Source organism: Lithobates pipiens, unplaced genomic scaffold (assembly GCF_037356315.1).
Source record: "Lithobates pipiens isolate NorthernLeopardFrog02 unplaced genomic scaffold, aLitPip1_a1.2 Scaffold_8, whole genome shotgun sequence".
NCBI classification, from domain to species: Eukaryota; Metazoa; Chordata; class Amphibia; order Anura; family Ranidae; genus Lithobates; species Lithobates pipiens.
Genome location: NW_027507903.1, coordinates 350,330,682 through 350,353,401, shown reverse-complemented (window position 1 = coordinate 350,353,401; position 22,720 = coordinate 350,330,682). Strand labels below are relative to the sequence as shown.

The following is a 22,720-nucleotide window of genomic DNA, read 5'->3' as shown; positions in this document are numbered from 1 at the left end:
TCACAAACGATCTCCCTGTAACACGTGACCTCAGCATCTTAAGTACCCCTCCCCAGGCACCTCAGCGGGGCCCGGCACACCCACTGATTGGCTCAGAGGAAGCTGATACCTAAAACGTCCAACCAGGCCTGGTTGGGAAAGAAGGGAAAACATATTCAAACATTAACGTTTTCACAATGACACATTCAATGCTGTACATATACCACCCAGCTGACTGACTAAACCCACCCAACCACCGATGAGCTTGACAGTCAATCTCGGTGCATCCTGAAAGAAAACACAATACAAAAGACAACACTGTACACTATACATTTCACCTTGAAGGGTGAAATTCCATTGTTAATACAACAAAACTTCCTCCTTCATAGACACACGAAATATCTCTCTAACATTTTCTGTGAGAGAAGTTCTTGCCTATTACTGCTCCTTTCCTGCTGACTCACGTCACCTAGTGGTCAGAGCCGCTGTATCTACAAGTCTCTCAAAAACAGAGCATCTTCATCTACATCTTCCTGTAGTAACTACCTACCTAACTACCCCAGAGTCCTTGTAACTTGCAGAAACACTGGAAAAACTGAAGACACAAAGAAATTCTTATTTTCTGCAAAATTTTCCAAAGACTTGACCCCAGGAACAGTTCACCAATAAAACCTTGGGTCAGGTAAAGTTAGGTCTTTTCCTTGTGCATCAATGGTGGTGATGAATTAGATGGCACTCTCTTTATCTGGCCTACATATCACAACTTTGTCACTATAGATGTGCCGACCATAGCTCCAATGCAACAAACAGTCCTGAAATCCGTTTGGCATTTTCCATGTTAAAGATATCTTCCACAGTGACTTTGAGACCCTTGGGTGGTTCCGAACATCCTCTTTATGTCACTTCTTTCACAATGTCCATGACTTCCCCCAAGAACACAGGAGAGGTCAAGTCCATACTCTGTTGCCGCCCGCCTATAAAAGTCTCAGGGGCTCAACGACCCTGTCATTCTCGGGCAGTGTCCATGCACCGGCAACAGTTAAATTCAACTTAAAAGCTATAAAAGTTTAACACCTTTTACTCATGGCAGCTTCGGCTCGAAATACCTGTCACCCCCCTCGTCGGAGCCGGTCTCAACTGGCGAGTCCCGCAAGGAGTCTCCTGCAAGCAGATAGTTTTCCGTAACAGCACTTGCAGTGCCCCGCGGCTTGCATTTAAACACCTTCCCCCAGATATCTGGCCTCGTGGTGCAGGAGGCAGGCCTGCCTCTGCGCTGGCGGGGTTTGCTGCTTTGCTTTTCTGTCTGGATGGCCCATGCTGTAGTGGCAACCTTCTTTCGCGGGGTCATGTCCGCAACCTCCATGAGGGTCTCTGAAGCTTCAGAAGGGGTAGGATCCCTCTTGGTAGTCTGGGCCCCAAAGGATGACACTGGGGCATACCCAACAGACTCCTCCGTGGAAATGCCCGTGGCCCAATCATATCGGAAGGCCCGGGGCTGCACAGTAGGCTGCTCGACCCTGAACACATAGTCACCACATCTCCGACATCTTGAGAACGGCTGGGGGTTTGTGACAAACCCATCACACTTCCTGCACAACATCCCAAGGGCCTCAACTTCCATGATATTGCACAGGACAAACCGCCCCTGCGGCAGCAACCGAATGCCTGACATGTTGCGCTGAGCCCTGTGCTGATAATGAATACAGGGCTCTTTACAGAGGGAATGATCACTGTTTTTCTTTTCCCTGCAAAGCAGGAAAAAGAACAAATCAATCTGCAGTTAAAAGCAGCACACACAGGAAACATAGTTGATTCCCACTGGCACTGACTTTTTCTTTACACCTGGGGGGGGGGGCGCAGTTTGTCATCTTTGCCCTGGGCACCGAATGACCTTGTCCTGGCACTGGTTGAGGGTGTTGGATGTTCACCTCCCTGTGTACCTGTTCACATATACCTTTTCAGGTAACAAAGGTACACATTCTGTATATAGGCAATGAAGTGATATTTTCCTGTCAGTTATAACTTGTGTGTTCATTCCATTTTATTATGTCTATTCCTTATCTCAAGTAAACATTTCTGAGTGGTTAATTGATATTGTGTGGATCTCTATTTACTACCACAGCTGGTGACATGGTGGAACCCAGGGCCTCGGTAAATATACTTCATGGTTTATCATTACTGTGTTTCCTCTCTATTGCTGCGTTCCGCACTAATATTATCAAGTAGGTGTGCCAGAGGGGTTGGGCCCGTTCTTGGGGTTGAGAGGCAGATTACAGAACCAAACCTACATTAAGCGGCTCCTCCGGGGGTAGCTCTACACATATAGTACACTGTACCAAATCATTTCATGATGTCATCGGTGCATGGGCTGTGAAGAAATGGCCCCCTGAGCCGCTTCTTCCCGAGCGAGTGCCTTGACTGGGGGCCAGTCTGCAGCCCCGGAAGCAAGAGAGGCGAAGATGGATGCGGCCTCCAGTGGGGACAGTGCAGGCTTCGTTTCCATGTAAGTGCCCCATAATGGGCTAGTATGCATTATGCTTTTACTTTGCAGGGAACAAAAGAGGAAATAAAATCCATCAGGGTTTACTTCCTCTTTAACAAGTCTTTTTCTGTACTTGCAGCATGTTTGAAGGGATAAAACATGGGAAAATGTGCATGTAGTCCAGAGATGTACTAAAGGTTATGTTATACTTCACCTTGACATATGCTTTAGTACAGGGGTAGGCAACCCCCGGTACTGGTGCCGCAAGTGGCACACAAAGCCTCTTTTGCCGACACTCGACTCCCTCCCCATCAGCAGAGCAGCACAGGGAAGTGTCAGTGAGACACTAATGCATTCCAATTTCACAATTCCCGCACCGCACCTGCACTGAGGGGAAGGCACTGTGCCCTCACACATTGTAAAAAATGGGAAACATTGTTTGGTTCTCTAACCTTGCTGTAGCTGTGACCGTCATCTTTTGTGATGGGGAAGAGAGTAGGTGTAATTCTGCTAGGGGGACAGGTCCTGTTTCCAGGAGGAGGACTGTGATTGGCCACTGCTAGAGCCAATCACAGTCCCGCTAGCTCCGCCCACCATCTGAAGGAAGTTGACTCACTTGGTTGCCACAAAGAAGGGATTTCACTGTGATTGAGAGAACCACAATCAGGTGACAGTTTGTGGAATTACTGTTGAGCTTCTGGGAACTTTGGTGAAAGTATTCCTAAACCTTTGTGCCACTTACTACTGAACCCCTCTGCACTCTGTGTCCCTTTAACCGGTTCCCGACCAGCGCACGACGATGTACGTGGACAGAATGGCATGGGCAGGCATATTGGCATACAGGTACGTCCAATCTTCAATGCCGCCCTGCCATCGGGATCCCGCGTTGGTCGGGGCCCCCGTGAGTCCGGTCGCGGGACCCGCAGACTCGATCGCCGCGGGCATACCCGCGATCGTCTCACGGGACGGCTGAATGGAGGAAATGCTGTGTAAACAGCATTTCTCCATTCTGCCTAGCAACTAGTGACGCTGATCTCTGCTCCATGTGAATGCTATAAAACTATCCCTATTTTGTAAATGCTATAACTTTTGCGCAAACCAATCAATAATCGCTTATTGAAATTTTTTTACCAAAAATATGTAGAAGAATACGTATCGGCCTAAACTGAGGGAAAAAAATGTTTTTTTATATATTTTTGGGGGATATTTATTATAACAAAAAGTAAAAAATAATGCGTTTTTTTCAAAATTGTCGTTTATAGCGCAAAAAATAAAGTGCCGAATCGCAAAAAGTGGTCTGGTCTTTGACCAGCAAAATGGTCCGGTCTGTAAGTGGTTAAGCCACAGCCAGTATTCAGCGCAATGAAAATCTCACCCAACTTTTCCTGTGGCACAGAGCGCCACACTTTTTCTTGGCTGGGAGGGCCCAAAGTCTGATCCTGCACACAGGCCTACTGCTTTCAGAAAATGCCCCTGATCTGAGCTCATCATTGTGAATCCATTCCAGATGCTTGTATGTGACATCACATATATCACATGCAAGTCGGTGGACTGGATGCGAGAAGTGGATCAGCAGGATGAGTGTGCCAGGAGAGGTAGATGTGTCTCATCTCTGCTTTCTTTCACCACCCTGCATATTACGCATATCATAGATGAGAAGAGGGTACATTGGTGGAGAAAATGAGCAGGAGGGGGTTCAGGGGAGGGACAGATGAGCAGGAGGGTACAGCGGTGGAAGAGATGAGAAGGGGGTTTAGCAGTGGGACAGAAGAGCAGGAGGGAACAGTGTTGGGGCAGATGAGCAGGGGGTCAGTGTTGGGCCAGATAAGAAGGGGGCTTCAATGTTGGTTAGGTTACAGCGGTGGGGCAGAGGAATGACGGGGGAATGTTGGTGGGGCAGATGAGAAAGCGTACATTGGTGGGGCAGATGAGCAGGGGGTTACAGTGGTGGGGCAGATGTGCAGGGGGGAGGAGTGGTGGCGCAGATGTGTAGGGTAGTACAAAGGTAGGGCAGATGTGCAGGGGGTTACAGTGGTGGGGCAGATATGCAGGGGGGTACAGTGGGGGGGCAGATGAGCAGGGTAGTACAGTGGTGGGGCAGATGAGCAGGGTAGTACAGTGATGGGGCAGATGAGCAGGGTAGTACAGTGGTGGGGCAGATGAGCAGGGTAGTACAGTGGTGGGGCAGATGAGCAGGGTAGTACAGTGGTGGGGCAGATGAGCAGGGGGATAGAATGGTGGGGCAGAATTGCAGGAGGGACAGTGATCTGAGGTGTGAAGGTGCAGGAATTGGGGCTGATCTGAGGCGTGAGAGTGCAGGATGTTAACCACTTCAATACCGGGCACTTAAACACCTTCCTGCCCAGACCAATTTTGAGCTTTCAGCGCTGTCGCATTTTGAATGACAATTGCGCGGTCATGCTACACTGTACCCAAATGAAATTTTTATCATTTTTTTCCCACAAATAGAGCTTTCTTTTGGTGGTATTAGATCACCTCTGCGGTTTTTATTTTTTGCTAAATCCTGATCACGTCATATGACGTCCGGTCAGAATTATGCAACCACTTTGCCGCCGTCTATTTGCTATAGGGCGGGCGGCAAGTGGTTAATTTCTCACTACTAAAGTAGTTTACAGCATTTACTTTATAAAAAATCCTTTCCGTGATTGAGAGTGTGAAGTTGACATTTTTTGTTATAAAACCGGAACGCTCAATTTCTTTGAAAACATTTTTTGGCACACTGTGCTCAAAAGGTTGCCTACCCCTGTTTTAGTATATCATGGGCTTTGTCTTGGCTTGCTTTAAAGTAAAAATGTCCTTGGAACCCACCACTTAAATAAATCACTGATCTAGAGTGTACAGATAGAAAGAATAAAGAGCTTGCTGTTTGCTCGGGAGCCACAAGGCAGTGTAGGAGTTACCTTCCTGGATGCTTCTGCCGTCTCCCAGCAGCATAAGCCGACATTAGCCAAGCTTAACTCATTTGGGCAATTTACAGATGGAAAAGAGGAGGAGCTGACGAGGACTTGAGTGCAGAGCATCATGTGCGGGTTCCCTTTAAGTTTTTCCAGCAGGCGAGCTGACTGTCTGCAGAGACCTGTAGTGATCTCAAGCATGCATCTCTATGGAACAGGATGAGCTATTCCTAAACTGCACAAAAAAGCATATTTATGACAATCTCATCTCCACTCGTAGTTCACTGCATGCAATTGCAACAGCCCTGACTGTGCAGGATGAGGCCGACTGTTCCTCTATAATAACAGGCTGATGATTTCTTACACCAATCTGTGGTGAAAAATTTCACAACCAAGGTACGAGTGCTCTCCTTATAGTAACGTTTTTTTCAGTTCTATATACAAATGTATGTCCTGATAGTTGCCAAATGTAGCTCTTTTCTGGATGAAACATATTTCATTTTTTAATATTTTACTAACAGTATAGATTTCTTTAAAGTTTATATATATATATAGCTAAGCTATTTTAGTCCGAGAGGTGCAAGGTTTGTTTGGTTTCTGTGTTTTCCTATTTTTTGATACTTTATGGATTAATTTGACATATTATTCGTTTGTATATATATATACATATTTGTTTGTGTGTATATATATATATATATATATATATATATAAACACACACACACACATATATATATATATGTGTGTGTGTGTGTTTATATATATATATATATATATATATATATATATATATAATATATATATATATATATAATATATATATATAGAAAAGGTATTTGGTATCTCAGTACATCTTAAAGTACAAAACTGTTGGAGTTTCACATTAATAGTCTGGAATTTCATATCTGTTGTCCTCCAAAGCTTACTGGTATTTACTGTGAAATGTGATCAGTGAATGATAGATGAGTAAAAAGTCATTGAAATGTAGATGGAAAATTGCTACTTTTTCAAGTTTGTGTGAAGCCAAAACATTGTTTTATTGTTGGATAGATTTTGTGAAGGGTTAGAACCTCTGTCAGGTTCTTAGTACTGTCTGTGTCTCTTCTGGAGACATTTGCTTATTTTTCCCGATGGCTATTGTCTCTGGTACAGAAAGTGATGGGAAATTCATTATTTCTGAGTTTTCACAGCAACAGGGCGATAAGGGGAAATCTTCCAATGGGTGAACATTTTTTTGTTTTGTTTTGGTGGCAACTTTTTTTTAAAGAACATACACTGGCCCACATAACGTAATCTAACACAGGGGATTTTAGTAAGCAAACAAAGTTATTTTAGCAGCAGGAGAGATGGGGCAGGGAGCAGATTGGCAGAGACTAGCTGTCAGGAAGGGAGGGGGTGGAGAGGGGCAGCAAGGAAAGACAGCGGGATGGCAGAGGCACGTTAACTGACCACAGTATCATGGACCAGCAACCATGATAAATGTGGTCAGAGGGGAGGGCAGCACCAGGCAGGATCAGCTGAGTATTTTAGATAGTCCAAGGGACAAATTACACAGCACAAGCATTCTGCTCTTATTCATGCTTTAAAGAAACAGGATCAGAAAATTAGGTCTTTCACTGGCTTCCTAGATGCAAAGTTTTTACAGCTTGTTAGGTTACTGCACTACTATCTTTGATTCAGAACCAGCTGTCACTTTTTGATGACTCACAGCTGGCTCCCCGCTGTGTATGTGTAAGACTTGGATAGATTGGTTCTGTTGATGGGAAGGGGGTGCAGGCCTCGTGAAAGGCTTAGCACATCTCCATCCTTGCCTAGGTGAGGAATAAGGATGTGTGATTAGTCACCTGCTGAAAAAAGAGCTTGCTATCACCCCAAAAATTCCAACAGTAAATCAAGTATGGGGGGCGGTTAGAAGGAGGCTATGGGGAAAAGTTTGAGTGAAGGTCTGCTTTAACATTCTGCCCTACATTCTATTTTCTTTGCCGTTACTGGGTATTTGAAGTGAATGCAGGGTGAACATTCTAAGCCCTTGTACACACGGTCGGAGAATCCGTCGGAATGTGTCCTATTGGACCGTGTCGTCGGATAATCCGACTGTGTGTGGTATGCATTGGACTGATTCCGTCGGAATATCCGTCGGACCCAATTTTCCAACATGTTGGAAATATTTCCCGACCAACTGGGCTGATTGAACATACTCCGATCATGTGTAGAGAATTTTGATTGGACCAAGTGCCACGCATGCTCAGATCAAATTCCTACATCAAAGCTATTGGCTACTAGCCTGAATGTAGTCCCATCGTAACGAAATTACGTCATCACATTCTGAAAGATCGGATTTTTCGCCAACCTTGTCCGACCGTGTGTATGCAACAGTTTCGGACAAGATCCGACGGACAAAATCCGACGGGCAAAATCCGACGGATTTGGTTGTGGAAATCTCCGACCGTGTGTACAGGGGCTTAGTCTTCAGTAATTCCACCCCTTTCAGTCTGGAAATTCTTTATACTACAAGTCTTGATGTGTCTGAGAACGTTTTCATTGACTAGTGGGTGATAGTATCATTGGGCTAGAAAGGATCAGAAGTCCTGTAAAGTAGCACCTTAGTCTTCCAAATCTGAGCGAGTAAATGACATTGCAAAGTGCAGTTGCATCCTTCAAAAGCAGTTGCTCCAAAGGTTGGTAAATGAGCCGAAGCTCTGCTGACTATCATCATCCAATCATATGCAAGCAAAAATGCTTTTTTTTTAAAATGTCCTTGCATGAAATTGGGTATTTTTGTAAAGTGAAGCTTTACCTCATTTACTAAGTTCTGGAGCAACTGCACTTTGCAAAGTGCACAGTCTATTTGCCTTTGGTAAATCATCCCCATTGCATCTTATAATCACTGAACTTTTTTCTGCTACTTATTCCTTGTTATTACTTCTGATGTTTCTTCAACTAAATAATGTGGCAGAACTATATTGTATGTTTTTTTTTGTATTTTATATCTGTCGTTTTTTTTGTTTTTTTTTTTCAAATAATTTTTATTGGAAAAAGATAATACAAACGTATAAAAAATACAGATCCAATGCATTTTCCTGAGATACAGTAACAGAAAAAGTACAATAATAGAAAGAACACAATACTACTGACATTAAACTTAGTATTATTGCAGTCATATAGACGTACATGTAGGAAAAGTAATGATAATAATGGTACTGATAATAATGGTAATGGTAAAGGGGAGCCATCAATATGAAGCCTCGAAACGGGAAAGCAGACTAAACTGGATGAATCTATGCCATAAACCAGATCAATGGCAGGTGATAATAAAGAGTTAGGTAGTATAACCTGAGGTAATTAAACAAAGGGATGAAGCGGGGGAAGAGGAGGGGAGGGGGAAGGGGGATGGAAGGGATAAGGAAGGTATTACCGTGATGAGGAGGGTTCGTTTGAGAGGTCCAGAAAGTCCCAGGGAGGATCGTTGGAGGTACCGAGCCTACAAAGGAAATCAGGTGTCATCCGTGGAAGGGTGGCTTGCCATACATGAAAGAGAAGTGTTCCAGCGCATATTGATCAGTTGGTGACAGAGCCGAAAGGGTGAAAGGTTGCTACCTAGAGATGAATGATGTTTTGTGTTTGATTTGTGTGAAATCTGAGAGAAGACTTTCTCTGTACAATAAAGTGAGAAGTTCTTTGCGTAGTTGTTTGATAGGAGGGCCTTGCGGGGAGAGCCAATGTTGGAGAATGAGACGTCGGGCTATAAGGAGACAAAGCAAGATCCAGTCCGTGGGTTTGTGAAGCGTAGGGGTCCCTTTGGGAAGGGCATTCCCCGGAGGTACAGACCACGGCAGTAGTAAAGGGTCCCAATAACCAAAAATTAAGAGCAAGGGGTCCTTAGGTAATTTCAGTAGTGTGACTTCGAAAATAAAAGATAAGACCTGGTCCCAGAAAGTAGAAATGGTCAGACAGGACCAGAAGCAATGCGAGAGGGGTGGCTTCGGATGTTGACAAAGGGGGCAAGATTGGTTTTAGGAGAAAGAAAGGGGATATAGGCCCTATGAGCAATCTTTAGCTGAGTTTCTCTCCAGATTTCATTGGGAGTTAGACGTAGTACCTTACGTAGTCCGAGAAGGATTTTGTACACTAGGTCGGAATCCGGGAAGGCAAAGCTCCAATTAGCAAGGGAGGTTGAAGATGCAGGAGGTGATGAATTTTGTAGGATTTTTGTAGGTTTATATATATATCAGAGACTTTAAAACAGTTGTCTTGAATTAACTGGTCCAGAAAGCTGGGTTGAAATCTCCGAGATTCCTCTTTGCGGGCATGTGAGAGAAAGCTGATGCATTGTTGGTAGTAGAAAAAATGCGTCGGGGGGAGAGCGAAGATATCTGTCGTTTTGTTTATCTGTACTTAGAAATGAGATGTAGAAAATACTGAATATCTATGTATTATAATTATAAATGGCTAAACCAGCAGCGTATGCATTGGTATTTCCTTATTTGATCACACAGGCACAGATAAAGATACTTCTTCCATATCAGTTTATTAGTTATTCCCCATTTGGACTATATTGAATTAAGCAGAAGCAGTCTTTAGGTGAACTGCGCAATTTAACTGGAAACTTCTAGAAGAAGTTAAATAGGATTCAAGAAGCTTTCTGATTTCCTGGATTTATGGATTTATTTTGTATACAGTACTTATAAGAACATACTGTTATGTTTATGTGAATATTTCCACAACATTGGAGGGCATCTGTCATCATAAATGTACATTCTGGTTCTGATATATATTTCTGCATATACCTAGCCATTATGTTCTTCTTTCATATTTTTATTACAGGCATTCGTATAGAACAATTGTTGAAATACTTTACAACAGAGTGCAAACTAAGGTCTATCTTACAAACACACAAGGCTTTTTTTCTCAGAGAATAGGTGCAGGTACCACCATGGGCGTCCGCAGAACTTTTTTCAGGGGGTGGCATAATTTTAGAGTCACCCATGCGCCGCCCCTTTTCGACAATGTCATTATCACATTATTATTGTCAGAGACTGCAGACATAGTACAGTCCCTAGGATAAGTAATGGATAATGGCCGACAGGCCCTCTTACCAGACCCAGTGAAACTACAGCAGTGATCCCTCCGGCTGGACGATTGCTCACTCTGGGTTCCCAGGTGGCAACCCTGGTCAGTAGTGTAGCATGTCTGTACCCTGGCAGTGGCTCAGTCTTTCTCTCTCTGGCGGTGCTGGGCAGCGTGCCTCTCTCTGGTGGCGCTGGACAGCATGGCTCTCTGGTGGCATGGGGCAGTGAAGCGCTCTCTCTGGTGGTGCTGGGCAGCATGGCTCTCTCTGGCTTCTGCCCAACACACTCCTCATTCTTTGTCCTGTAGCACTCTCTCCCTCAGCTTTTTTCCAGGCTGCAGTCTCTCAATCTCTCTTGATTGAGCTGTAACCTCCTCCCTGTGGAAAATGGGGCCGCCAAACTTAGGGACTACATGTCCCATGATGCTCTCCTCTCCTAGTCTCCTTTGATTGGCCCTCAGTTGTGGCTAATAGGGAAGGAATGGAGTGGGCAGGAAGCTGGGCGGGGAACCTGGTGAGAGCCATCGTCTCTTCTCCCTGACTGGAGAAAGGGGGGGGGGGTGACCAGGGAAAACCTGATAGCCCGTAGCTCGCCTTTCTCCTGTCACAGCCCTGCCGAGTTCTCTGCTGGACTGAGCAGGGAAAAGAGCCCACAGTCACCTTACACCGATAGGGGGGCTTGACAGAACCTTGGTGTTGTCACCCCAATAGTGATGGAACTGTGCTGAATTTAAGATCTGATCCCTGATTCCAGGGGGGGGCACGTGACCCCCCTTGCCCCTACCTGCGGACGCCCATGGGTACCACCCCTTTCTGAGTCACCCCTTGTATCCGCCCTCTACCCACCACCAAGCACCATTCCTTAGTCCCACACCTTACCCACCTCCCAGTACCACCTCTTTTAGAGAATACAGAACCAAGTATCAATTTATGGTGTTAAGTAATTTATATGTAATTTGTTAATGATAACAAGAAAAGCAATAAAATAGATCCCCTGCAGCCAGTAACAAAAAACCCTGCATCAATAATATCCCCCCACCCCAGCAACAATAGACCCACCACAAAAAACACACCTCATAAACAATAGATCCCCAGCAGCCAGAATCAATACACACCATTACATACATTCAATTCCCCCATGTTCCTGCTGAAAAAAACCTGCATACACATACTAGGGCAAGTTTTTGGACAAGTGATAATTAAGCTACCAACATATCTTTGGAGTACAGATGGAAACCCATGCAAGCATAGGAAGATCATTCAAACTCAACATGCAAATAAATATCCTGGCTCTGGCCAGGATTCAAACCGGGGACACCAGTGCTACAAGGCCAAAGTACTAACCACTAAGCTTTTAAAAGCACTTGTCTTGTTCCAAATTGTATTAGTCTAGCTAATGATGAGCAGGTTTCTTCGCAAGCATGGATGAAATACATCATCTATGCTCTTTAGCAGGGGTCTCCAAACTTTTCAAACAAAAAGCCAGTTTACTGTCCTTCAGACTAGGGAACAGACTTTGGCCAGTGGGAGTAGAAAATGTTTCAGCATCAGAGGGGATTACCAATGCCTTTTTCTTGGTGGTCAATGGGAGCTGTATGTAAAAAAATGTACATAATGCTTATGGTCAATAGGAGGAGGAATAATGTCTCATAATTGGTATCACTGGAGGGAATAATGCCCCATTATTGAAATTAGTGGGGGGACAGTGCCCCATCATTGGTATTAATGGAAGGTATAGTGTCTCATCATTGGTGTCAGTGGAAGGAATAGTACCCCATCATTGATGTCAGTTGGAGAAATTATGTTCTGCTGTTGGTATCGGTGGATGGAATGGTGCATCAATGTTGATGTTAGTGGGAGGAATAGTTTCTCATCGTTGGTGGCAGTGGGAGGAATAGTGCCTAGTATCAGTTAGATGACTAGTTCCCCAAGGCCCAAAGGGCCACAGGTTAGAGACCACTCATGTATAGCATAAGGACCCACTTGTGTACAATCCAGTCCATTAAGCCAAGTTTACTACCTAGCTAGTCAAGCAACAATGTAGTTAGCCAGGGCTGCACACTGTTGGTGTTAACCATTGTCGCACTACTCCTGTAGGAGTGACTGAAGTTAGAGTTCCCCACTGCTGCACAACCAGTCACATAGCAATAACTTCATTCCCTTGTTACTCATTTACTATATTTGAGAATTTACATCTCTGAGATATGATTTGGGTTAAATGAGAGTTCTTTGACCATGAGTGAAAGCTTTAACACAATAACAAAAATGGATTGGCATTTAGTAAAAAAAGCCTAGAATAATACACACAATCTATCTACAGTGGTGTGAAAAAGTGTTTACCCCCTTCCTCATTTCCTGTTCCTTTGCATGTTTGTCACACTTAAGTGTTTCGGAACATCAAACCAATTTAAACAATAGTCAAGGACAACACAAGTAAACACAAAATGCAATTTGTAAATGAAGGTGTTTATTATTAAAGGTGAAAAAAAATCCAAACCATCATGGCCCTGTGTGAAAAAGTGATTGCCCCCTAAACCTAATAACTGGTTGGGCCACCCTTAGCAGCAACAACTGCAACCAAGCATTTGCGATAACGTGCAATGAGGCTTTTACAGCGTCCTGGAGGAATTTTGGCCCACTCATCTTTGCAGAATTGTCCTAATTCAGTTACATTAGAGGGTTTTCGAGCATGAACGGCCTTTTTAAGGTCATACCACAACATCTCAATAGGATTCAGGTCAGGACTTTGGCTAGGCCACTCCAAAGTCTTCATTTTGTTTTTCTTCAGCCATTCGGTGGTGGACTTGCTGGTGTGTTTAGGATCATTGTCCTGCTGCAGAACCCAAGTTGGTTTCAGCTTGAGTACACGAACAGATGGTCGGACATTCTCCTTCAGGATCTCTTGTTAGACAGCAGAATTCATAGTTCCTTTTATCACGGCAAGTCTTCCAGGTCCTGAAGCAGCAAAACAGCCCCAGACCATCACACTACCACCACCATATTTTACTGTTGGTATAATGTTCTTTTTATGAAATGCAGTGTTCCTTCTACGCCAGATATACTTGGACACACACCTTCCAAAGAGTTCCACTTTTGTCTCATCGGTCCACAGAATGTTGTCCCAAAAGTCTTGGGGATCATCAAGATGTGTTGTGGAGAAATTGAGACGAGCTTTGATGTTCTTTTTGCTCAGCAGTGGTTTTCTCCTTGGAACTCTGCCATGCAGGCCATTTTTGCCCAGTCTTTTCCTGATGGTGGAGGCATGAACGCTGACCTTAACTGAGGCAAGTGAGGCCTGCAGTTCCTTGGACGTTGTTGTGGGGTCTTTTGTGACCTCTTGGATGAGTCGTCGCTGCGATCTTGGGGTAATTTTGGGCGGCCGGCCACTCCTGGGAAGGTTCACCACTGTTCCATGTCTTCGCCATTTGTGGATAATGGCTCTCACTGTGGTTCGCTGGATTCCCAAAGCTTTGGAAATGGCTTTATAACCCTTTCCAGACTGATAGATCTCAATTACTTTCTTTCTCAATTGTTCCTGAATTTCTTTGGGTCTCGGCATGATGTGTAGCTTTTAAGGATCTTCTGGTGGACCTTACTGTGTCAAGCAGCTCCTATTTAAGTGATGCCTTGATTGTGAACAGGTGTGGCAATAATCAGGCCTGGGTGTGGCTAGAGAAATTGAACTCAGGTGTGGACAACCACAGTGATAGTATGTTTTAACAAGGGGGGCAATCACTTTTTCACACAGGTCCATGATGGTTTGGATTTTTTTTCACCTTTAATAATAAACACCTTCATTTACAAATTGCATTTTGTGTTTACTTGTGTTGTCCTTGACTATTGTTTAAATTGGTTTGATGTTCCGAAACACTTAAGTGTGACAAACATGCAAAGGAACAGGAAATGAGGAAGGGGGCAAACACTTTTTCACACCACTGTATTTGTACAGGGAAAGGGTAAAATCATGGGTTGCATGAAGGAATACAGAGTATATTCCTTAAAACATTAATTTACAAACAGTAGGACATAAAAGACATAAGGCAAACATATTTAGTTACAAGTACAAGGCAGGCATTTCCCATAGTTACCAGGGTACGGCCTACAAAGGTTCCATTCCCGTCACTGCTCTACCAGAGTGTTTGTGTTTCCCTCCTATCTAGTCTGTGTATATCATTACAGGCTGATGCCTCATTGGTTGACATGGCGTGGCTCTGATTGGTGGGCTTCCCTATTCCTGGTTCGGGATTGGCTACATCTCCAATCCCTATACTTTGAATAAGTCATCCCCCTTTATTTCAAATCGTTGGCACTGACTATTTTGAGTGGGAGACTTAATTTGTAGGTACATGACCTTCAGGAAAGTTAAGTATTGATGACGGCTGACTACCCTCATTGCATATCTAAACATGGGATCCTTTGAAGTGAATATGTTTAGAACAAAGGGGGTTGGGTCCCATTGTTTAGATAAACAAGCCTAGGCACCGACTTGTCTGTCTAACATAGACTTCTGCGACGCTGCACCTGGCTTTTCCTGCCCATTCTTCCTGCATGGCTCTCTCCCCCCAGTCCTGCCCACCTGACATATACACTTGGAGACTCTCCAGGGCAAGACTTGGCACAACTCTGTCTTCAAGAGAGATCTGCTGAAAAATGACAGTCTCTCCCCTTGTCTGTCCCTGCACCGTGCTGATCTACTCACTGTCTTTTATTGCTCTCTCTGCTGCCTCTTCAACTTGAATCCCTCCAACTGCTTCCTGTTGTGGGATCCTTCCAGGCCAGATTTCAAAGCTACAGCCATGGAAAAAACATCCCCCACCCCCCGTGGGAGTCCCTCAAGGGCCACTGACAGCCTCTCCTCAGCACGGCTTCTCCATCTTCCACCCGACTTCCCTGCTGGCATGGCCAATGTCTATTTATGGGTTATCCCAGTTCCTGGCCATGCCCACTCCTGAGGATTGGCTGAGAGCCCATAAATATTCAAGGTAGCTCCTCCTCACCTCCACCCACTAGTTCAAGAATGTTCACAAATTTCCCAGATACCCGGAGGAGGCACCTGAGAGCTGCCAGGATGAGTCATAATACTAACCCAGATTTAATGACTCAAGTTTATCGCTGTGCCAGAAAATGCTTTTTCCTACTCTCCCTTCTAGTAGCACACACTAGAGCAGTGATGTTGAACATTGGCACCCCAGATGTTTTGGAACTACATTTTCCATGATGCTCAACTACACTGCAGAGTGCATGAAATGTAGTTCTAAAACATCTGGGGTTTCAAGGTTCGCCAACACTGCACTAAAGGGTGCTACACCATGGTAATGTAGATCGAAAAACCAACTTTACCTCAGTCTCCCCCTATAGGACACATACCGCTGACATGTTTCACCCAGATAGGACTTAGTCAATTAAGCCCTATCCAGGTGATATTCAGCAAGATGTGCTTTGTAGGAGAGCCGACACCTGGTAGCAGTTGTGGAAGCTGATGGGATATACACACAAAGGCATTCGAGCAGAGCTATTAGCATTATATTGAAGCATCTACCCGTAAGCAATTATGGTAGTAGGTAATTACATCTATGTTTATTTGAGCTCAAAGGAATAGTCTTTGCCCACTGACTCTTCATTCTGGCCTGCATGTTTTTTTCAAGGGTTTTAGTTAAAGTGATTTTAAAGCCAAATATTTTGAAATTAAAATAATAAACATTATACTCCACTACTCTTTGCAATACTATTGCACAGAACATCCTCAAACCTCCACTTCTGCAGTCCCCATCTTGGCTCCTTCTACTCTGTGTCTGAGCAAGCTCTCCATTGAGTGTTCCATATACACACACACAGAGTGGCTCAGCTGTGCCAACCCCACAACCCCTCCCCCCCTCTCTGCTCACAGGATTTAATTGACAGCAACAGGAGCCAATTCAAATTAAAATATTCCAACATTCTATTTAACAGAAGACGATTGTTAGATTTCTATGGGGAACGGCCCCTGTGGAACTGACCGTATTTTGATCCCTCTATGGCTACCTTTAGTTTTTCCAAGGGTATATGTACTTTGAAAAGTGAATATTCACTTAACTTAGTGAATAAGGTAAAGCAGTGTTCCCTTTAATCATGCAGTCATATGCATTATTTGGTATTTAAGGTGAACCCAAATTTACTTATTCGATTTTGAAATCAAAGTGAACATTTAGCCAAATGAATTGCTTCTACTGTACTTTGTGTGATGAGATTAGTTACAGTGATGATACCTTATATATGTATATCCTTGCTATCAGTGTGGGTTGACTACTCTCCTAAGCTGGCAATACACTCATTTTGTCTGATTTCTCTTCTTTGGACTGTCAGAATACAATAGTTGGCAGCAGGAGATTCCTCCATCCATAGCTGCTTAGTGTGGATAAAGGAAACTATGGCTGAACTAGTGAAATCTTTATGTGTATAGCCAGCTTAACTCAGAGTAGATCATGTTCGCTTTACAGAGTGAATTTTAAATTTTTTAAGTAAATGAGGTTGAAGTGAAAATGTACTTTACAATGAATACGCAATCATGTCCAAGGGAAATAAAAAAAAAAAACATATACCATTAATCATGACTGAATACTTGATATAAGCATAGTTTCACCTCATTCATTAATTTAAAATATAACTAAAGGTCCCAGCCTACATGGGTGAAAATGTAATCATCTCTCCATCCCACAAAACCGACTAGTCACATAATGTGGCTGCGGACCAAAGATAGACCAACTATAATGTGCCCTACACTATCCATTTCTTTGAGCGTATGAGATAGATTAATGAAACCATGTGGATTTAAATCCCTTCTTGCTCCCTTGGCCAGAAACCCTAATTTCATCCTGGTTTTTAATCCACAAGTATTTGCCTGGTGGAAGAAGAAAGGCCTGATACGTATTGCTGATATGTGTGATCACAAGGGTATCATATTAAAACAAATTCTACAAGAACAATATCAACTTCCTAACTTGGAAATGTATCACGATTCTAATTTTTTTGATGACTTTTCAGAATCCAAATGATCTAACAACTTCCACCTTAATGGAATATTTACTGTATGTAGAGCGCCCAATAAGCATACCGGCCACATCTCAAAAATCTACAATATTCTGAACTCTAAGTCGGAGAAACTGTTTTATATGAATAAATAGGAACAAGACATAGGGGAAACACTTGAAATTGACGAGGTTTAAAATGGTACAATTTGCATCAAAATCGTACATTAATACTTCATTGATTGAAGCAAACTACAAAGTTTTGCTGAGATGGTTCTAAAGAGGGTGGCTGCGTGTGTCCCAGGGACATCCCAGGGACATCTTTCTGATATGTTTGGGCATGCGGCACAGAAGGCACAGTGTTCCACACATGGTGGACATGCCCAAAAGTTAGACGATTTTGGATTCACGTTTATAATTTTTTTATTCACTAACCCAGGTGAACCTGGTTAAGTAACCACAGCAGGTGACTGTAGCGGGTTAGCAAGTGGTTAAATAGGAATCCTTGGTAAAGATGAGAAATAGATAATGCAATAATTAATAGGAACAAAGTAAACATTAAAAGAGTATATATACCTAAAATTTCCTTTTTTTTGTTGGTTTTGGATAAAGTGGGGAAAGATTGGGACTCCTGTCAGGTTTAACAGCATTCCATTGAAGAGATTACTTCACTTCCTGTCTGGTAAAAGGGTTGTCTCAGGGCAGGAACCATAGAGAGAAGTAAAAATGCTTTTCTGTAAGAAAATGCTATAGCCACTGTCAGCTTTTTTATTGTCTGTTTCCCTAATTTTTCTTCACTTCCTGTCTTGTAAAATGTTCAGAGAACAGAAAAGGAAATTATAGAGGCCTTGTTCACCCATATTGCACTACAGGGTATATCGAAAGAGGGCTGTGTTTATCTGCACCATGTATAGATGTTCCGTGTATCCCTATGCAGGGAGTCACATTTATGTCGGTTGGGACACAGTGGCTGCACAGATACAGCTGCTGTTTCCAAGTTGGCATCCGTGTGAGTGCAGTTAAACACAGCCCTTGTACAGTCATACACTCTACTATCCTCTGTGTGAACAAGTCTAAATCCTGATAAGGATTGAAATCTTCCCCATTCTATCCAAAACTTAAATATATGTGGGTATAGATAAACTTTTAAAATGTATGATCGATTATTTTGTCTACATTTTGTAAGCAGTGAACACCTGCCCTTTAACTTGTATATATAAGGTATCCCTTATAAATAATTTATGTGCAGTGACACATGCCATTTCTGCTGTATTATATTTATAGTCTTCAAGTTTATTAGTAGTATATTATAGTAGTGGTGCCTACCACAGTGATCATTAACTTCCACAGGGATGCCACATTTGTGGCACATACATACCTACAGGGTCCAAGCTGGACCAATGTAACTATGTCAAAATTGTTATACCTAAACTTTAGCTTAACTTAATTTATGTATTTATATTGATTACAACCAGTGCATACATAGACTGTATCTCCAAAATACTTTTTAAACCACCTTATGCCATGGCTCTGGCCATACAGTTAACCAATGGGATTGAATCCTATTGCCCAGGCGTCTTCCTCTAGAACCTATTTTTAAATCAAAAATCAACCCAGAGTGGTCAGACACCCCTCAGGGCATATATGTAAAAGATTGCACCATTGGAAGTATCTTCTCATTCTCCAAGGCCAGGTCTATTCTAGACATGCACCCTCTCCCTGGTGCATGCCACGAATAGGATCTAGCATTCGGGTTTCTAATTCTCCATAAATGAAACCATACATTTTTCCAATACCTTGGACCCTACTGTTCCCTTTTGAATATTTTTCCTAAACCTTTCCATCTTTGGGTTTGACCACATGTTAAAATCTCCCATACATATAATATGTGTCTCTGGATATTCTGACATAAATATCATTGCTTCCTTCAATAATCCCATTGTAGAAGGTGGGTGGTCCACAGGATCATATCTCTGTCTCTGCAATTCAACAGTCGCGCCAACAGGGGTCTAGAGAGGAGCCCTGGTTTTGGTAGTACTGCAGGCACCCTGTGTGCCCTTTCCACTGCAAATTCTGCTGATACCTCCATATCTGGGAATACATTTGTCAACCACGTCTCTACAAAGTCTCCAGGGTTAAATCCCTCCACTTTCTCCAGTAGACCGACTATTCTTAAATTATTGCTGCGCAGGCAATTCTCAAAATCGTCTGTTTTCTGTTGCCGTGTAGCAATCTGTTTTTTCTGCTGTTAATATCCTTTTAGGCATAGCTGTAACTGTGTCCTCCAGTAAAGATATCCTATTTTCTGCCTCTGCCATCCTATCTCTCATACTCGGCATGTCCTGCTTTATCAGTCCTATATCAGTTTTGATTGCATCCATTTTACCTGTCAGGGCTGTATTACTTGAATGGATGGCCTCCATTAACTGCGAGTTCATCTGCTCCAATGTCAGCTTGGACTGCTTCTCCCGCTTCTCCGACTTCTCAGGCTGGGGCGTGCTAAGCTTCTGAGTATCCAGAGCCGATGGTCCGCCACTGCATGTCTGTGGAGAGCTTTCCCCGCTGTCTTGTCTGTCTGTCCTTGCAAATTCCTTGAGGCGGTCCGCTGCCGACTGCTGCTCATCATGCTGCCGGGAGTGTTCACTTTCCGGGTTAAGGGTCTCAGTAGCAGGTACTACACAGGATTCTGACAGAGACTCAGGTTGATTTAGGAGCTCCCGCTAATCACATCCGGCTGTGTCAGTGGAAGTCACGCCCCCTTGGCTGTCGCCATGGCCATACAGTTATCTATACCATAATAAAGAGTAGTGATCATGTGCTAACTACAGGAACCAAAAGCAGGCCAGCAGAAGTCACCTTTTCTCAAAAACAGTCAGAAGAACGAAAGATAGTTGCTGTTTACATGCTACAGGTTATTTCACATCCTTATTCTGCATGGTTTCCTGAGGTCTGCAATACGTTGGCTCCAGGGTGGCTCCAATTGTATTTAAAATGGGAGCAACCCTTTTGCACATAACATCCAGCCTTTATTACCACCTGTAAAGTGAACCTGCACTCAAAAAGTGAAGAATATTTTTTATATTATATGGAACACCCAGAAATGTTCCTAATCAGCACTCTGAAAAAAAGCGTCTTTTGTTTTTCTGTGTGTGAGGGCGCCTAGGCACGCCTCTGCCTACAGCTTCATAGCGGTATACCTGCAGAGTGAGATTATCTAACGCACTGCTGCCTCTGACTGTTAGTTTTAAAGGATTTAAAACTGTTCTCACTGTTCTCCTTGCTGGAGCGGAGTCTACTGGAAGCATCTTTCTGCTTCTGCATTATTTATTATGTGCATCTGTCCAGATATTTCCTGAATATTTTCACACACTGTAAAAAATATTGTGCTGGGTTTACTCCAAAAAATTGAGACAACTATTTGCATCAGCTTTTTGAGTGCTGTTAACTAAACTTATTTTTGTCTGACTTATCAGACTTTTCATGTTTCAACTTTGTTGTTTTAAGGAAAGCAACTAAATTTTTTTCAATTTATAGACCATACATTTAACTTAGGAATACATAAATTAACTTATTACTTATACAACCCCATCAATTTCCGCAGCGCTTTACATGTACATTGTACATTCACATCACTCCCTGCCCTCAAGGAGCTTACAATCCAAAATCCTGAGCTCACATTCACGCATACACAAACTAGGGCCAATTTAGACAGGAGCCAATTACTCTAGTAGCATGTCTTTGGAGTGTGGGAGGAAGCTAGAGTACCCAGAGAAAACACACACACAGGTACAAGGAAAACATGAAAACTCCAGGCAGGTAGTGTTGTGGTCCAAACCAGAGACCCTTTCGCTGCTAGGCGAAGGTGCTAACCATACACCACTGTGCTAACACCACTGTGGTGCCCTATTACTTGTCTGGAACTATAGTTTTAAGTGATATTAACTTACTTTTTCTTGTAACTTACTGAGTTTTTTTAAGTTGGTAAAACTTATTTTCCAAATATTTTTGATATATGTGTAAAGGTTTTTATACAATAATAATAATACAATAATATATATTTTTTTAACCACTTCCCGACTGGCGCACAACGATGTACGTCGGCAGAATGGCATGGGCAGGCAAAATTGGCGTACAGGTACGCCCATTTGAAATTGCCTCCCTACCATCGCGCGCGCGCTGGCGGCAGCTCGCGTGCGTGCTGGTCGGGATACCCGCGATCGTCTCACGGGGTGGCCGAACGGGTAGATGCAGAAGTAAACAGCATCTCCTTGTTCTGCTTAGCAACAAGTGACACTGATCTCTGCTCCCTGTGATTGGAGCAGAGAAGTGTTCACTAACACACAGCCACGCCCCCTTCAGTTAGTAACACGCCCCTAGGACACACTTGACCCCTACACTGCCACTCCCTGGTTAGTCCCTTCACTGCCAGTGTCATTTACACAGGAATCAGTGCATTTGTATAGCACTGATTGCTGTATAAATGACAATGGTCCCAAAAATGTGTCAAAAATGTCCGATGTGTCCTCCATAATGTCGCAGTCACAATAAAAATCGCTGATCGCCTCCATTACAATTTTTTTTTACCAAAAATATGTAGAAGAATATGTATCAGCCTAAACTGAGGGAAAAAAATGTTTTTATGTAGTTTTGGGGGATATTTATTAAAGCAAAAAGTAAAAAAAAAATTATGTTTTTTTTTCAAAATTGTCGCTATTTTTTTGTTTATAGCGCAAAAAATAAAAACCGCAAGGGTGATCAAATACCACCAAAAGAAAGCTCTATTTGTGGGAACAAAAAGGACGTCAATTTTGTTTGGGAGCCACGTCGCACGACCGCGCAATTGTCAGTTAAAATGACGCTGTGCCGAATCGCAAAAACCCAGCAAAATGGTCCGGACTGAAAGTGGTTAAAGGAATAGTCTCATGAAACAGGCTTTCAAAACAAATTAACATTTATTATTTCTAAAGTGTTACAAATGTCATTTTATTAAAACAGCATCAAATGTAAATGTAAACATCTTTTTTTTTAAGAAAAAAAAATTCTTCTTTTTCAGCTAACAAATAAAACGGAAAAATACACATGCAACATACAGTATATCTATAAAGAACATAGAACAGAATATGTTTTAACTTTTTTTAAGCCTTTTAGGAAAGTAATTTGCACTTTCAAGTGTGAACTTTTGAAGATAGATTGCCCACATCTAGCTCTAAAAAGATCTTCTGAAAAACTTCAAAGGCATATTTTAGGTTTTATGGGTAGCTCAGGTTAAAAGC

At 43.0% G+C, this 22,720-nt stretch overlaps 1 protein-coding gene across 4 annotated transcripts in view; it reads left to right on the top strand.

The window, feature by feature from the left end:
- ACSL6 (acyl-CoA synthetase long chain family member 6) overlaps positions 1-22,720 on the top strand; it is a 342,759-nt gene that overhangs the window by 112,261 nt on the left and 207,778 nt on the right. Inside the window, exon 1 of one of the 4 annotated variants that reach the window (XM_077473317.1) lies at positions 5,509-5,772. The exons of the other annotated variants lie outside the window; for them this stretch is intronic. The gene's annotated coding sequence lies outside the window, so the exon portion shown is untranslated. Of the gene's footprint in view, positions 1-5,508; positions 5,773-22,720 lie in introns of those variants that run through there. 4 annotated transcript variants of the gene reach the window in all.